General features: G+C 41.4%; 1 long non-coding RNA gene across 1 annotated transcript in view; it reads left to right on the plus strand.

Annotated features, from left to right (window-relative positions):
- The first annotated feature begins 647 nt into the window (after positions 1-647).
- The window catches only part of LOC101751005, a 29581-nt gene continuing 11541 nt past the window's right edge, over positions 648-18687 (plus strand). Inside the window, exon 1 of the long non-coding RNA XR_211972.5 lies at positions 648-1180. This is a non-coding gene — a long non-coding RNA (uncharacterized LOC101751005). The remainder of the gene's footprint in view (positions 1181-18687) is intronic.

Consider the following 18687-nt stretch of genomic DNA (forward strand, 5'->3'; position numbering starts at 1 on the left):
TCAGTCAAAGCAAATGTTTGCTGACATTGTTCAGCTATTTTGGAAACTGTTAACCGTTGTTTTCAGCCTGACAAAATTAATAAGTGGGTTCCCTGAAACTGAACATTAATCTCTGTCATCACCAGCTTCACTTCTTAACGCTTCAGAAGGTTTTGTTAAAATCTCACTTCAATTTAAATAATAAAAGGGCCCCTTCACAAAGCTCTGCTCACACAATAAATGCTGCGTGCATTTTTTTTTTAAGATTAGAGCAGTTTTGTATGTTCTCTTCGCAGTCTGTCTTTGGTTTCTTTTCCCACTTGGTTCAGTTGGGTCTTTTGCCAGTGGATGAAGTGGTAAAGGTGGAAGTACTTTCTTAAAAAAAAAAAGCAAGCAACCCATGCTCTAGAAATCTAAAGATAGATAATAGAGTCAGGCACAGAATATGTAAAGGTTTAGATCCCATCACAGCATGGGTATTGCTTGAAGCGTATTATGGCTGTTAGGCATTACCTGATGTCACTGCTTACACTTTTAAAGAGAAATTTAACCTTCATGCTCTAACATATCAGAAGACTTAAAACACATGTAAGTGACTGCCTAAAAAGGTCACATGCGGAAAGTCTGAAGGGGCAGTGCTGTTGTAAATGTTTACAGTGCAGTAAGACACTGGCATGTAACATGCCCACAGTTCCTTAACAAGCTGTGGTTAGAGTAGATATTGTGGTTATGATAGAAATGTAAATAAGATAAATTATAATATGAGTGATACAGAGAATGTCACACAGTGGTGAATTCTCAGTACTTCCTGAGGCAGAAAAAAAAAAAAAAAGTGGCCTGGTTGGAATATTTTGTTTGTGACTGATCTCGGCTTGTTTTCCTTCAGAAACTTTCAGGATCCTGTTGGTAGCTTTGTGTTGTTCCTTTCATTGCAGCTCGGCATGAAGCAGTTGATGGTATTGATTGGAGTGAGGAGACTTAGCGGGGCTCATGATACTATTACTCAGGCTGTCTGCATCCTTCTGCTTCCTGGCGTTTCACCCCCTAGGGCTTAATGTCATTAAAATTGCTGAAAATACTGCAAATAACAAGCGTAGCAGCACTTTCCAAAGACTGATAAGGTTGTCTGCCAGCTTTTACAGATCAGAGTGAAATTTCGGCCCCATGAAGTCAGTGCTAACAGCGTGCTAACTTCAAGAAGGTAAGAATTTTACTTTTCATATTTATCATTCTGTTAGAGCACGCCATTGCTGCCCATTCATGCTCTCTCATTTTCTATTTCATTACTGAAAGGAAACCCATCTCTGGTTCACAAGGTACCAGGAACTAGAAGCATACAAGGAAATTGGCAGGAACTGACTCTGCTTTATGGGCAGACTGTCTGCATTTGTAATGAAGTTTGTTATAAGAAACTCCATGGCTTTATAAAAGTTCTGTTCTCTCTCCAAGGACATCGTGGGTCTCTCTCATTTATGGGCATGGTGCAGCATGCCTCACTCACTCAGTGATGTTTGCCATAGCCAGACATAACCTTTAATATTTATTTATTTGGGGAGATAATACAACATGCTCCATTGCAAATTACTAAAGAAGGAGAATTCTGTGAACAGTTTTTCTGAAGAAAGTGTTTGCTTACATCCCTGATCCGCAAGTTGCTGGAGGCTACAGGAGTGACTGCTGGGAAAGCACACCAGGAAAACATTGCTGTTTTTTCTTGTTTTGTACTTCTCCAAAATTATCTACTTTTGGCCTCTGTGCCCATGTTTTTCTTCCCCTCAGGTATGGGGGGCAGCCCATCCCTAACAGATACTAAAACACAGAAACAAACAAAACAAAATATGAAAAGAAAAAAAAAAAGAAAGAAGGGAGGCAAAGAGAATACACTGGAGAGGGGAAAAAAAGAAGTAATTGCAGGTGAGAAAAATGATTAAAAAAAGACATAGAGGAGAGTCAATGGATAAAAAGAGGGAACAAGAAGGGGACAGGGAACCCTAACTGCTTCCACTGCTCCCTTGAGATGCCCAAGTACCTGCTGGCTACTGACTGACGGTACTGTGCAAGGAGGCATGGAAGAGCCAGGCATTTGTAAAAGGACTTACAGTCCCTTTACCTAGTCTCCCAGTGACACCAGGTAAGTTTAGAAAATGTGGAGGACCACCACCGAGCCTTGCCTTCTGTGGGTGAGTAGGGATCTTAACACTTTGTGTCTTGAGTGGGATGGGCTGATGAAGCACTGGAGAGAAAATGCAAGAGCTCATAACAGTGTTGCCAAAGTGTAGTGCAAAGATGGGCTCTCGGAATATTGTGGTGTCTTCTAGAGCAGTCTGTGCTGAAGCAGGTGGGAAGACTTGTAAACTAAGCCAAGGTAAGGGAATACTGCCGGTCTTATGAGGGTCCCAGAGGAGCATGGGATTTAAGCAGGCCCTGTAAGCCCTGGAACAGATAGGAACAAGGACGAAGCATGAGGGGCATTCTTTGAGCTGGGTAAGTAGTATGAGATCCACCTAGCAGTGTTGATGATGCAGGACAGCTTCCAGGTTGTAAAGAAGTCCTGACAGTTTTCCAAGGTCTCAAATAGGGCATCTCAGGTTGTTAATCAAGAGTTGTTAGCTGTATTGGAGCCAATGGAGGTGGTGGAAGACACATCACTCTGCTCCAAGCTGAATGACTTGTGTGGTCACATTTACATGAACTGGACACGAGATATTGCTCTGTCATGGTCTTTTCTACATAGATCATGCTCCTCAGCATAGATTCAGTCCCATCAAAATGGACTTAACCTGTTACCTATGATGGAGAGCAACTCTGAGTGTGTACTCTTCGGGTTTCAGTGTTCCTCCTTCTTTGGCAAGAGGCTGCCATGACCCTCCTGTGCAGAAGGGAGGGAACACCACTCCCAGAGCCCTCAGCCCATAAAATAGTGAGGTCCAACTTGTGGATGCTCAAGGAGAGAAGGTTTAGATCAGATGTCAGGGGGAAGTTCTTCACAGAGAGAGTGGTGAGGTGCTGGCACAGGCTGCTCAGAGAGGCTGTGGATGCTCTGTCCCTGGAGGTGTTCAAGATGAGGCTGGATGGGGCCCTGGGCGACCTGGTCCAGTACCAGATTTGGAGGTTGGTGGCCCTGCCTGTGGTGGGGGAGTTGGAACTTGATGATCCTTGGGGTCCCTTCCAACTGAGGCCATTCTAATATTCTATGATTCTATGATGCTTCAGAACATGTAGTAAAAATCTGTAGTCAATCAGTTAGTACGTGGGGGCTTTAGGGACAGCATGCCAGAAGGCCTCCAAGGATTCAGCTGAGGAGGGAGGGGAGGTGAAGGACAACACAAGGGGCTGGAGCTGAATGGGCAGGGCTGGAGGGGAGACCCTTCCCCTTCCAAACCTCTCTATGGAAGAAATACAGAATAGAGGAGAAGCAGTGGGTGAGAAAAAACCAAGCATAATCTCAGTATGGTAATAGGATGCATCTCTGGCTATGTCAGGCTTTTACTCCTGCTGGGTAGGCCAGAGGAATATGTTGGTGGCAGTCTGAGAGGTGGTGTCGGCCTTTTCTGGCTACTGCTGTGTTTCTCTGGGTCCATGCAAAGGAAGACGAGGCAGAGAAAGAGCTTCAGATCTATGAGCAGCTGCAGCCAGCATGTCCAGACCCATCTTCTGCTATTTGAAGAGGAAGAGGCAGAGGGTGATGGACTTTTGGCCTTGTGCTGTAGACTCACACTTCTCTTAATCTACCTAAATTTGTTTGACAAATGCTAGGCAATTTGTAAAACTTTCCTGTGCATTGTAAGCTTTCTGACATAGAAATGAAACCAAAAAGAGAGAGGAAGAGAAAGGCAAAAAGAAAAAAAAAAGAGAGAGAGAAAAGGTTAGGGCAATTGGAGAAGATGCGGGAGGTTTTTCAGAATTCAGAAATAACTGTCTGCCAGTTTCTAGGAATCAAAACAGAACCATGTTATGTACAGCAAGCTAATGGTAGACTGGAATGCTCTGAAAGAGCTGAAGCTGCCAGCAGAGTAGACTGCCTTGGTAGGGGACTCATAGTGCTAATCTTCTGAAGCCTTGTCTTTAAAGCAGTTTTGCATCATTCAGAGGCAGGAATTGGAAGTGCATCCTTATTTCTAGTGCCCTTCATAGCACTACTCCATGTCCTGGGAGAGCAGATTAGTTCACATGCAATGTTCGCTGTTTCCTAAAGGTAGAGGGACAAAGGAAAGGCAAAACTAAATGGGGATGATATGGGAATATAATGACCACTGTGTATGAAAGATGATCTCAAAGAGAACTTTGTCAGGCTTGTGACAGGTTTTGCCCAGTTCACTGTGATTTTCTAGTTGATGTCCGATGGAATTTTTGCCCTTTAAGACTGCTGGAAGTCTTACCATTCTGTTCGATCCATCGTATCTTCTCCTTTTATAAATACAAAGTGCTGATTCAAGAGATTTTGCCAGCCTAAGCACGTGCATTTTTTTTCAGTGTTTAACAGGAGAAAATTCTTCAACAGAAAAAAATAAAAAAAGCATGGGAAAAGGGATACTGAGTGAATATTTAGGAAAAACTGACTGAGTTAGACACTACTCTTTCTGATTCATTCTATTTGAATGCTGAGGCTCTTGCCATGTTTTTTGTAAGACACTTATTTTCAGCACTGACTTCCTGGAAGAAAAAGATGAATGCACTCTGTGCTCAGAAAGCACATACATCATGCTTGAGCCTCAAACTGGCATTGGTGTTATTGGAGGCTTCTTTAATGCAGTTTCTCTTCTCTTCTTTTTTTTTTTTTTTTTTTTTTCTTTTTCCTGAGTAATTTGTGAAATTTGCTTACAATTTTTTAAAATGAGAGTGTCCAATACAGGAAAACGTGCTGGCTCAGCTGCACACTTCTGCCTGCCTGACAAGGGTTAGTCATCTGGTTTAGTGGAGATTCTCCCCAGCCAAGACTAGGACAAGGATGCAGTCTACTTTCCTCAGATGCAAATAGCTACAGCTGCTTTGTTTTCTGTTACAATACCGTACAGTGGTAGAGAAACTGCAAATCTCAATGGCTCTCAGCCATTGCTGGTGGGGCAGTAGAAGGTCTGCACTGCGAGAAAGAAAAGCTACTGGAAAGATGGACAGGCAGAAGAGTCTTTCTGAGGGTCTTTCTGGAGTTCCTTACAAGGTGCTATTAGATGTTGAGCTGCTGACCTAATGGCAATCCATTGCTGAGTCGAAAGCTGAGAATGGGCCCACCTTCCTCCCTTCTCCATCACCTCTGCCATCTTCTCTTCTTCCCTAGCCCTGAGTACATGATTCCTAGCAGCAAAATCAGAGTTAGATGGGCTTAGCTTCTCCAGCAGGGTTGCTACTTCAGAAAGTACCAGTTTGTGAGGAATTGAACCACAGCCCCCATTGCTGATGGGAAGTCATTGCTCTCCCCACCTGTCACACCAGGCTGATTGAAGACCTTGACATTCTGCAAGAGGAAGATCTCTGCACTGAATAATATTTAATTTGCTAGTGTACCTGTTGTCATTACCTTTCCACAGAGGATTTTCCTTATGGAAATGGGATTGAATAACTCACAGTTCAGGTTACATGTCCCAGGCATTACCAAAGCACATTTATTATTGTCTTTTGAGGGATTGTACTTTTCATCCATCTCTTGCATAACGGTACACTCATAACAGAGCCACAGAGACAGCCGGCTCTTCACTCATTTCTCTCTGTTGACTGGAGATTCCTCAGTGGGATGCACCATCTATGCTCATGCCTAGCAGAGGGATGTTCTGAATTACACTGTGTCAATGTTCCTACTTGTCCTAGCCCTAAATCTAAGGCAAACTGTGTCTAGCCTGGTGGTAAACATGAGACTGCTCACTGAGTTGTGGCCACTCACCAGAATCCTGCTCCCCTGCACCAAGTGATCCTTGAAGCCATGCTGTTTTTCTCAAGTTATTCAAATGAGATGCTTGGAATGGATTATGGGAGTTATCTTCTCCCCCACAAAAGTTCTCAGCAATTTAAATTTCATCTGAAGAGGAAGTTATTAAAATGTGAAGATTAGAAGTGACCTAATTCTTACAGGGAAATTTAAACAAAGGTCTGAATCTTTACCCATTCTGCACAGTTAAGATTTAATAAATAATGAGATGGGTATTTACCATGAGGATGTGTGTGCCCTTGGACTGAGAGATAGAACCACATTTGAAATTAAGTCTGTCAACTTCTATAAATGTGGTTTTAATGATGAAATTCAGTGTCTTCTCCAAAAAACTTCTGAAAGAAAGATGTTTGTAAAGATGTTTGTTTAAGGCTCCCTAGACTTACCTTATCCTTTCTCTGAAGTATTTTCTTCTTTGAAATTTATAAATATAATGTACATTATTATTAGGCTGATCTGCATACATGTTGAATAGAGAACATAGTTCAAATACATCTTATTAAAAAAAAACACTAAAAGTGCCATTTCTCATCATCTTTCTTCCCTAGCCTCTCAGACAACTTTATGTGAGAAAACACCACTTACAAACTGCTCTGCCTTTGCAGAGATCTTAGCTTGGATCTTTGGCTTCAAATCAACAAAAAGAAAAACCAAGCAAACAAATAAGCTGTCTGTCTGATTATCTAGGTACCTATCTGGGTTTTATAATCTTGCTGTCCTCATTGTTCCTATCTGACTATGCTCTACATAAAACCAGCAGCGACAGCACAGTCTCTACTGAATTCACCTTTTTCAGAGACAGATTCATTTGGATTTTCATCTTCCCATGTCTTCTTGAGTAATTTTCTTTCCTTTTGTTTTCCTTTTCTATCATATTTTGGAGAGCAAAGGCAGTGTCCAGTTGGGCAGTGTCACACATTGAGATGCCATTTAGAAAATGAGAAAGTCATCTTCACTACTGACATATACTTAAGACATTTCATTAAGTTAAATGGGTGACTGGAAGTAATACAGTGTAACTGCAAACTTTCAGCTATTCCAATACCTTTCTCCTTGTTGCAAATCTGCTGAAACAGTTTAGCTCTTCAATTACTAACTTTGAGTATTTATATAATAAACTGACAAATAATTTGTTTCAGCTTACAAGAAGCCCCCATTTGTTAAGATGTGTGTGACCTATCTGAGAGATAAACAAGATAATTTTTATAGAAACCATCTCCATTTGAAAAAAAAGAATCTCAGTTCATTGTTCTGGTAGATCAGAATGATTCATGCTCCTTATGAGCTGTCTTCATAGGCATTTAAAGTCAGTCTCCAGCAACACATTTTAAAGTATTTCATAAGGGAGCATGGGAACATTAGGATTCTTCTATTCCTACAGGTATTATCTCTAGCAAGAGAAACTAGTCCCTGTACATAAGATTAAAAGCTTCCTTTTCCTTTAATGAAGGCTGCTGCTATTACCCCTTTACCTCTGAGACAATAATTTTATCTTTGCTTGTTTAGGATGGAGTTATATGATTCTCTTGTGGGCCACTTTCATCACCATCTGGTAATTATTTCAGCTGTGCACTTGCACAGGATGGAGATCTACGTAGCTTGCATTTCTGCTCTCTTGCACACACTGCTGAGCAAAGCACAAACACAAATAACTTTAAAGATCTGATCTGACAGTTCCAATCCAATAAAGAGCACAGTTGCCCACAGGTTAAATGGCACAGCACCTGCTGATGTCTGACTTCCTGAACAGAGCCCTGAACCCTGGGTGAGGGCTTTAGGCTGCTTGTTGAGTCCTTGGGGAGGATTCAGCATCTCAGAACAGGCCCTCAGAACGGGGCATATGTGGCCATCTTTTGCCAATACACCATGCATAGTTCATAGAATCATAGAATCCTTAGAGTTGGAAGGATCTGGATCTGGCAGTATGTAAGATGCCTGCGATGGCTCATGCAGCTGACCAAGGCAGGTTCTTTTGTTCTGGAATTCTGCAGAACGTATGAGGTGCTGTACTTCAGTGCTGTGGATAGCTGTGAGGACCCTTACCCCAGTGTCTTCCTTATATCCTCCTCTGCCAGTGATGATGAAACAGCTCTGGGAGCAAGGACAAGAACCAAATTCTCCTCCTTCTTGACCCTAAGGTTTGATGCTGTGTTTTCTCCTGCTTGAGAATTCCCCAGTCCTTACTGGCACTGTGGTGGCTTCCAGGCAGCTGAGTTGCTAGGATGAGAGAGAGATGTGTTTGAATCCCTCCTGCCTGAGTTCAGATGAAGGTGTCTCTCAGTTCTTTGCTCAAACTAAAAAGTGACTACACTAAATTGTGTGGAGGAGAAGGTAGAGTACCCTCTTCCCTACTGGCAAAGCCCTCTGTGAGCAGAGGCAGTAGTCTGCTTGCACTGGCTGTGGTGTAGGCATGAGGTTGCCCAGCTTTCACTGTCAGGAAAACCCTGGCATTGCACAGAGACTTGAATCATAGGCCTCAAAGCTTTTGACCGGCAAAGCCCTCTCAGGATTTCAATGGCAGCTGACAAGGAGCTTACAAGGTTAGTGTTGGATATGGGCTATGGCTTCGGGAGCCAATAGAACAGCTCAGCACTACTGCCGGGAAAAGCTCTGTCTGACCCTCCCCACGCCCCCCACTTCCCATTCTCAATGCATGCTCCTTTTGCTTACCTTGTGCTGTTTATCAGACTCTCTGAACTGATGCAAGTTATAGCCTAGCAGAAATTTTACCTTGCAAGACTGAAAGAAGCAGTTTGGGGCAGGACCAGGCAGCCTACCAGGGACAGAGAAGAGGGGAATGGGAGTGCTGCGAGCAATGACCCACGTGGGGCTGCTGGCCGACAGCTCAGCTCACAGCTGCAGAAATGGCAGGACTAGTGACTGCAGTTCCATCTCTATCTCCTGGTGTCCATTAAGGCATTTTTGAATCTGGTTCAAGATTCTGAAGAAAACAAGTGTTGAATATAGAACAGAGGTCCAACCCATGTCATACCCAAAGCATTTTATCTTGAATTATCCTCCTGTCTAGATGTCCTGGAGACCTGGGCTGACTGCGGCCTGGTAGAGTCTTTGTCAGTGTCTGGGCTTGGAGGGTCAAATTCGCATTTGATAGAGATCAGCGTTGTTCTGTGTTGTATGATTAACCTCCCCCATCATAAATGGGCTGCAACGATCTGTGCTAGCTGAGAATCTGCTTTATATTCTTCTCTCAAATTACATGGAAAAATAACTTTGGTAATAACATCATAGTTCCTAGAATATAAGAGTGCATCCCACAGCTGGTAACCTCTGCTGGGGAAAGAAATGGAATAGGACAGTGTGCAAGTCAGGACTGAAAAGCCCTGGCAGGACTGAGGGCAGATGGAACAACTTACACAGTATCTGCAGATGCATCACATATGTGGACCAGCACTCAGAAAAAAACAAAGTTGTTAATATCCTATACAGAGAGATACTTTAAGAGCCTCACCATAAGGAGAAAAGTATTATTCCCACAGCAGGAAAAAGTATTCCCCATTCTGTTAGTCTCTGCTCTTCTTGCTCAGATGCTGATTACCCATCTACTTTTGCAGAGGTTAAAATCTGCTCCTTAGACTCTTTCCATTTTAGCTAGGCTTCCCGTGAGATGAGTTTAACAAATACAACTAGGATATTATTCAGATTAATATTTTTAATGAGGTGACAAATAAGTATAAACAGGTACCTAGTTATTAGCATAGGTGTATTTATTTAACCCACCGTATTTTTACCCAAGGAGTTTTTCACTTTGGAAACCCAGCTGCATTGTCAGGTTGTCAAATCCTCAGTATCAAACAAGATTTCCTGGTTAGTAAGAAGCCTGATGTCATAAAGGTAATTTAGTATTTCAGGTCAGTGTGTCAGGACATAAGAGAATTAATGCTAGTACAAGGCTTCTTCAACAAGCTATTTTAACTGCAAGACTTAATTACTTAAAGAGTTTGCACTTGCAAGCCAGAGTGTAAGTATCAAGGAATCACAGTACAGATGAACTGTCTCATTTGCCTTATGTTCTTGTATGTGTAAGGTTACAGTGATTACAACACAGCAGTATTTTCATTTCCCTCTATGAGCACTTCTGGCTTCCTGCTTTTCAGCTGATGGTCCAAATACCAATAGAGATCCCTGGGGTTCTCTGGGGGTCACTGGGAGATAAGAGATAAGCACCTACTTGTGGCAGGATTGAAATTTACTGTACAGGAGTGCACACTGTGCCTTCTGCATTCATGTCCTTCTCAGGAAAAAGAAAAGGAATAAAAGAACAAAAATCTCTGAATCAGATGCTGAACCTAAGCAGCAGTGAAAATATATCAAAAATAAAATAATAAGTATGAGATCATAAAGCAGGCTATTATTGTCACATTTAACTCCTGATGAAAGTAGCTTTGTGCTAAGTATGTGACACTTCTTACCAGTTCTGACAGACGATGAATGATGGGTCCTGTGAGAAGATGGCCTTCACAGCACTTACAGTATGCGACAGTCAGGTTGGTAAAAGAGAAATATCTCCAACATAAGATTTTGTCCAGGAAGGAGTCATGGCCACATCTCTGTGGCTTAGAGCACAAGGTTGAGTTATCAAGTTTCAGAAAAGAAGCAAGTTCCACAGGAAAGTACACTGGAAGTAGCTTACACAAACACTGGCCACAGCTTCAGGGCTAAAATCTTTCAGCACATTTTCTGAGTACAAGAGAAGTGGTTCAGATGTGACTCCAGCTGCACCTGCCTTTTGGGAAGTTACATGTGTGTTCTAGCGTGGCTCAGTTTTGTTGCTGGTTACCTGCTCTGGGTTTGGACTATACGGTCATTAAATAACGAGGTGATGTCAGAAAGCATGGAAGGAAGGCCACCTAAAAGTGATCTGGGAAAGAAAACAAGGCTGAGTTCACTTTAGAAAGTCATTAGAAGGCTAATGAGGACACAAAACGGATGCAAGGGTGGGAAAAAAAAAGTAGGATGATCGGGAAGAGCAAGCGGTAGAATTAGGACATTCTCCAGACGGATTTTGCAAGGATTAGGCCCTAAGGCCATAGTTAGCTAGACTGGCCTTGGAGGCTAAGCTTCCTCAGTAAGTACTTTTCCCCCCTAGGAAAACCTATCAGTTCTTTTTTTAGGTGACTGAAGTTATTTACAGTTTTGATATTTGTGATGTGTCACATTTTAATTTACTAATTGTTTACAAACAAGTCGCAATATAAGGTTGGATTAAAACTCAAGTACTGCATTCAGTCAGAGAAATGGGAGAAAAGAGTGTGTTCTATTTGGATCTGAAGTTGGTAATCTTTTTATTCTGCTCCATCCCAAGAGTGTGAACACTGGCAGCAATAGGAACAGGAGATTGCTGTCTGGGGTATTGAAAGACCCTACTAGAAATGGACATTTAAAAACCAAGAGCATTTTGTGTCTTATAATGGTTTCACAAGCATGGACTGACAGTTGATGTTGTTGTCCCCCAATTTATAGCTTCAAACCAAACAGTTTAACAAGGGAAACAAAAGAAATAGTTTATTGGCATTATTAGAGGCTCCAGCTATTGATATGCAATGACACTGGTCACAGTGTAATTGAAACAATTCTCCTGCAGCCAGCAAGGGGCCATTAGACCTTAATTAGAATTGGGTTCTATTTTCTGTTCCATCTAAATTTTAAGATTTAGAAAGAAGCCACTTAAAAAAATGCCTTTCTCCCATGCCCTCAGAGAGCATTTTAGGGAGAGTGTTTTGTTTAGCAAAGGCCTGCTAGTTCTCCTTTTTGGAAAGGAAAATATTCTGTTGTAGGGGAACCCTAACTTTTGCACACATCTACAGTCATAGGAAATGGTATAGGAAAATTTCCATAAATAAATATTTCTGACATGGAAGTGGTGATATAGCAGCTATTTGAGGGAAGTACAGAAGATCTCTCTCTCTCTCTCTTTTTTTTTTTTTTCTTTTCATAGAGCATGCTATTAAATTAAGGGAAGACCTTTCCCCACCACATGTTTGAAATAATTAGTTAACTTCTTATGCAATTACAATTTGTACCAAGGGAAATTTGCACCTACTGTGAAGAGTAGATGCCATTCAAATGCAAATGTAATTATTCTTTATTCATACTTTTTTTTTTTTTTTTTTTTTGATTCAGTAATAGTTAATACCTCAAAAGAAATGTTTTGGTACCACTATAAAAATACTTCCATTTTTTCCCCTGTAAAACAAGAGTGCTCTTTGGCATCAACCTCTGTATGTCATGCCAACCCTGACATAGTGTACAATCAAAATTCCCTTTCATTTCAGGCTCCTCAGAAACAGAACACCAAAATGTTTTGCCTTAAGGGACACTGAAACAATTTATTTAAATTCTTTATCTGAAAAAGTCTGATCATTGTGATCAACTTGAAATGACTTTTTAAACAGGTAAATTACCCATACAAGAAGAAAAAAAAAGCACTGAAGTTTCATCTTGCTCCCTTACTGTTCCTTTTAAGTCAGTATTGCCATTGCCCTAAAGGCAAAGAGGCAGACTTGGAAGCCACAGAGATATAAAATTACTGTCAAAAACAATACTCTGAGAAAAGGATATACTCAGTTGTAAAGTACGGCCTTAAGAGATTTTGTCAAATCTCCCCAAATTAGTACAGAAATACAGAGAACTCCATTAGATTTTTTTTAGCTACCACTTGACAATCAAAAAATTCTCTATTAAGAAGAGAGTCAAGTGGCTACCCAGCTATACAGTTCTATGTGCCCAATTCTAGGAACACTTTCCAGCTCATGTTTTACTTCCTTTGCTTCAAATAAGCTGCACATTCTGCGGAGGATCCTGTAACTGGCTTTTCTGGGCCTTGGCTTTGTTAATGAAATCCATAAAAACTCATGACAAATTCCAGCCCTGTTTTCTTCATCTCAGCTTTTCCTAGCATTTCTCTTCTGGGGCTTGGGTATGGGAAACTCTCCTTTGAGAGAGTAGGGATGGCTGTACAGAGCCTGGTGGGTGGCCAGGATTTCCCCTGGAGCTTTAGAACAAAAAAGGAGATCTGCCCAAGCACAAAGGTGGGATCAACTGTGAGCCTAAAACCAGGTGAGAGCAGCACTGATCTCCTGGGCCTCAAAATCAATCAAACAAATAACCCTGAAATTCCATTAAAACACAGTGTGAATAACAACATAACGTCTGCATGCCCTTTACTTTTTTCCAACTTTGAGGTAAATGTTATTCAGAAAAAAAAAAAAACATTTTTTAATACTTTCTTTTTTCTAAACCAGAGTTAATTCAAAAAGGCCTTATTTGGCTAATCAGACACATTTAATCAATAAAACGTGTGACTTGTTTAGCTGGTCAACAAATTCTGATTACTTTCCAACAGGGATTTTGTTTTCTCTGAAGTGATCAGTTTGTACTGTAGTTACTGGACACAGGAATAATAAAATTGGACGTATGTGTTAGTCTCCAGTGAATTCAATCAACATATTTCTGATATTTCCTTTTAAAATTTTATACTTCTCATGCAATTTTGTTAAATGAAGGCCTGTTTACTAGAGATAAATGCTCATATTGCTTTAGTCCGTAATATCCTGAGCATCCATCAGAGCAGTGGTCCATGGTTCAACGGTATGGGCAGAGTGTAAGGAGTGGAGTCTGCAAACAAATCTCCTGCCACTCTGAGGAAAAGGAAAGCATGTGAGTCTTCTAAAACACTTGGAATGTGTGTGGACCTGTTCTGTGCTGACTTGAAGGACGGGAGGTAAGCAGTGAAGATTACAGCAATGGTTTGGGGAGTATGAGTACTTGGATTCATCAAAGAAGATCTAGGTGAGGTGGTTGTAATGGTGCACTGCTTCTGGAGATAAGGCTTGACCATCTGAGCTTGCCTTTTAGTTGTGTTTTGTTTTTTGTTTTCCCATGCAGATTTGTCTGTTCCTCTTGCATGCTTAGACAGATAAAGGATGTGTTCAGGACTAGGCATTTGATGGGGAGCAGTCTGCCTCCATAGGCTCCAGTGACTGTTGGCTGGATATAATGGAAGGTCATTCATTGTTAGGTCCCTGAATCTGGAGCTGATTTGTATGCAAGATACTGAAATTAGTGCAGATGAGAACATTTATTGGTAGCACCAAAGCCTGGAGTTCCTATTTGGCAAACAAAAAGGTGTGGGAACTGGAAATTGGAACAAAATTTGGATATTGCATTTCAGTCTTGAGTGCTGACTGGAACAATGAAAGTCTGCATTTCCCTTCCCCCTCTCTGCCTTTTTTGGCATATTGAGAAAGGGGAAGCTTTGGGCAGAGCAGACGTTTAGGGAATTCCCCGGTGGAAGGTTTCCTTTGCCATAGTGACTTTTTCCTTTATTATTAAGCCTCACCCTCTGGAGGATCCAGATGAGCCTGGCTGGCATGCCCCCTCACCCATCCCCTGGGCCCAGACCAAGCTTATATGCCCATGACTGCACTCTGCCTGCCACTTTCCTCTACTTCAGTCTGTGTTCATACACCATGACCTACTTTTTGTGTACTGTCCCATCTCTCCTTCTCTGCATATCTTTCTCTGCCATGTTTCAGGGAGGCCTACCAAGTTGCACAGCCCCAGACCACAGTCCCTGCTGCCTACCTGGTGAAAGGATTTGGTTCAGCACAGATAACATGCAAGGTTAGCACAGGGTCTAAAGCAAAACCCACTGTGGCTCACTTACCTGCCATCCCAGAGTATCTGACCTGACTCCTTTGTTTCTGGAAACAATAAAACTGTTTCCCATTTTGTACTATTCCATTTTTCTTCCTTCTTGTTTGTTCTTGCTAAGAGCAGAACATGCCTACAGCTCTAACAAAGGGACCAACTCAAAACCCTCTGAATGGAATCACATTTTCTCTTTGGCCCGAAATAAAAAGCTTAATGGAATATGAAATTAGAATGGATGTCCTCTATCCACCTAGGGGACGTTCAGTTAAAAAGGTTTGCCATTTCTAATAACAGGACAGAAGTATTCTTAGAACAGACTACCATTTCTACAGTCAACACACATGTTAACTCTTCACTGTGGTTAGTGAGCTACCAGGGCCAACATTTTTAACTCTGTTGGTCTACTTTTCTCTCCTTCCAAAAGGCCTTTCCATGGGGAGCACAGTATTTTTCATGTCATGACAAAAATAGGATCACTTTAGTGTCAGTAACTCCTGAGGAGGTGACAGAACTTGAAGTATGATGTAAAGAAGAGCAAGATGTGGAGGAGGTCATTTGAAGGAGGCACTCCTAGAACGTGATTATTGTGAATTTCAAGTTGAAAAACCTACCAGTGATGTGTGGCTTCAAATGTACAGAGAGTTCTTGTTGATTTTTTCCTAAAGATCTCTTGGTTTGGATTAGTTGATAAAACGTGTTAAAGGACAAAATATGTATGTTAACAACACGAAATGAGCATGGCCTGAATACTCTGAGGTGGAGCACACGTGTTAGATAGGACCAGGGAGCTGGAAGCCAGCAGCTGTCAGAAGTTCTGTTGTATCATACACACCCAGCATCATTAATCACCATGGCTGAGCTCTGTTTTGACTGCAACTGAAAGATGTTTATCCTACTTATGTTTATCATAAACATTAATTCAACACTTTTGCACAGGAAGGTGGTGGGCACATGGCATCCTGAAATCAAGTTTTTTTGTAGTTCACCAGAATGCTTGTAGAGATTTCTGCTTGCATTCTTGTGGTTCTTTTCAGGAGTACCTCTTCTGGCAGAATGGGTCTGAGCGAAGAGCAGTGAGAGGATGGGAGGCAGGTAAGCATGGCCCAAGCATTTGTACCTGAGCAACAGATTCAGTCCTGAAGAGGATTTTGCTGCCTTGCGTGCTTGTGATCGAGGGAAATCTTCAGCTGAAATATGCAGAGGTTGCAATCTAAACAGAGAGAGACCCAGCTATCATGTCTGAACCCCTCTGAGTTTTTCTCTTCGACACAAAGAGCAAAGAAAGTTGCCTTTTCAGTGAAATGAAACTTGGCCTGATCAGCAATATTTAGAAAGTGGAAGGAGAAAGTGTTGACATCGGCTGATATATTCTGAGTCTGAGTCCAAAGATTGTGTCACATCATGTGAGAAGGATAAATCTTTCTTGTCAGTGACAAACATCAAACGTTTTGTGGTGAAATCAGCTGCCTGACAATGAGATGATAGTTATCAAAGGGCATTTTTCCTCACGTTTAATCTCTACAGAGGTGTATACATGGCCAGTTTCCAATCTCAGATACATTAATGCAACTTTAATTTAATTCCAGCTTTTGCAAGTTCTTTCTGTATTTGTAAATAGGGAGAGCTTTATGGGGACTGAGCTGACCCTGGCTTTTATTCTCTCATAGCTGTTTTGCACATTTTCTTTTTCACACTTGAGATTGAAGCATTCCAGAACCATAGCCAATTGGACAGCATTTTAGCTTGCCGATATGTCATTGGTTGTGTGTTTGGTTAACACATGCACAGTAATGGTTTCCACACCAAAATCAGACATCTCTGTAGTCCCTTATATTTACTGTCAGAACATAAACAACAGAAAGCCCCCACCCCTGGAGAGTCTGCCTGTGTGAGACTGGAGTAGAGCATTAGATGCAGAGGCTGCTCTGCTTCTTGCACAGGTGGGATTCATAGCACACAGCATGTTACATGAGCAAATTATCTAGGCTGTCAGTAATGAAGTGCTAAAGTTATGCATTAGTAATCTTATTACTTTTCCTGCTGCATCTCTTACTCTAATCTGAATGTATTTTCATCAAGCCATAATGTGAGAATGACTCCATGAACACTGTTTAGACACTGGTTTCAAACAGGTTTAAGTCTCCTCAGGAATCAGACTGAAACATGGTGTCCATAGCCCCAGTCTACATCTATGCCCTAGCCATGCACGTATGATACTAAAAATAGTGGGTATGAGCATGAAAAATACTTTCTACCTTCAGCATTTTTTGTCAGTGAAAGGAGTATGTCCGGGGATCAGTTCTGATACTTTGAGTCTATGACCAGAACAGGGCTTCTCTCAGCCACTGTGTCTTTGGTGGCAGCAGGCAAGCCAGACATAGAATTTAAGAAACTGAGGCCATACACTGCAAACACATATGCATCTTAGACAGTGCTTGCCATTAGACTTGGCCATCTGATATGCCTGTCCCTCTTGTGATACTAACCTTATCTGTCTAGTGCTCCTTTACAGGAAGGCTTGATGCTGCTGGGCTGCTTGACTTTTACTGAGTGTGGTATGGCCATATTTGTGGAAGACTATGAGACATGCAGTCTGATTAGTGCTGAAAATACCAATTTTCTGAGCCACAGGAGTATGTTCAAAGAGATATATTTCCATTCTGGCTACATAAATTCGCCTCTGAGATAACTGCTGACACCAATTTTCTTGCTTAAGTCAAGACAACCAAGATTTTCTGGGAGAGGAGCATGGTAGGTTGTCTGGAGGAAACCTGCTTTAAATTTTCTATGTTGGTTAGTGATTTTGAGTGCTATTCTGAAAGCTTTTTAATACAGTCTGATTATTAAAAATTTTTCTGCACCAACCCTTTGAAGACTGGGCTTTTCTTAGAGCCAACAAATCAGCTCTGAACATTCAGTGCTCTTAATGTATTCTTGAATACAGGAAAAGAAAGAAAATTCTGTAACACGACATATATGTGTGAGGATGGGAGAGGGAAAAACATGTGACGGTTTGTTCCAGCTGCATTAATGTTGCATCCCATGACACACTCATAGGTATTAATTCCTTCCAGTAAAACACATTTAGTTATTAATAGGAAGTGGAAACTTCAAGGTCTTAGTTTTTAGTATCCTTATCTTCTCTGCTAAGTTTAAATTCAAGAGCCAAGGAGAATGCCAACATAATGATGCATTGTGCAACAGTAGGTTACTTGACCTCCCTCCTTTGACTTTAGCTCTTTTATGAGAGTTTCTTTGTCCCAATTCTCTTAGAAAAACTGATTCCTGTTCCCATTGTTGTCAGTGCAAGTTTATCAGTGACTTAATTTAGATGACAGTTTGGATACCAGTAATTTCTTTAAAATTTGAGAACTATGCAATTTGGTGAAATTTTGAACCCATATTTGGGATCCTTAGTTAAAGATACAATTTAAACATGAAAGTTTTAGGAAATCTATCTTTGAACTATTCTGTAACCTTCAAAATTATGAAGGAGAGACCAGTAAATGCTCACAGCTTTGGCTGTCTTCCCTTTCCCCTTTGTCACAAATAGGCCCAGAAGTGCATTTTACACTCTGAAAATATCAGCTGTGCTCAGTGACTTGTGTGTTTGTCTAGAAGGTGAGCTGCAAAGGTGGCTGAATTTTCTGATTCTGAGTAGTTCTGAGAAATGTTGATAAAGGAATAAACATTGTAACTGTAAGGAGTATCAGCCTGCTTTCAAGGTTTCCTGTTCTTGTACCCTACTGACTATGCTTCCTTGATTACTCCCCATAGAAAACTTGAGAGTTTCCCCTAGCACTGGGAAGGGTGTACAGAGTTCACCATGTGCTGTCTCTTTCTTCCCGCTTAGACCATCCTTTATCATTTGGGCCAGTGCTGCATATCATGACAACAAATCTGGGTAGACTTGTCCTTTGTTTAGTCACTTGGCCAGATCTGTTGGTGTGAGAAGTACTCATGACCAGATATCAGTACGGTCATTGTCGCAGTAAAACAACAACAGAAGCAGCAGGAATCAATATGGGAATGGGTGCATGCCAACCCACGGAGCACATTAATGGTCCAGGATTTGTTGCTCAGCATCTCAGAGTAACCTATTCCTCCCTGTATCT

The sequence above is a fragment of the Gallus gallus genome, chromosome 3, assembly GCF_016699485.2.
Source record: "Gallus gallus isolate bGalGal1 chromosome 3, bGalGal1.mat.broiler.GRCg7b, whole genome shotgun sequence".
Lineage (NCBI taxonomy): Eukaryota > Metazoa > Chordata > Aves > Galliformes > Phasianidae > Gallus > Gallus gallus.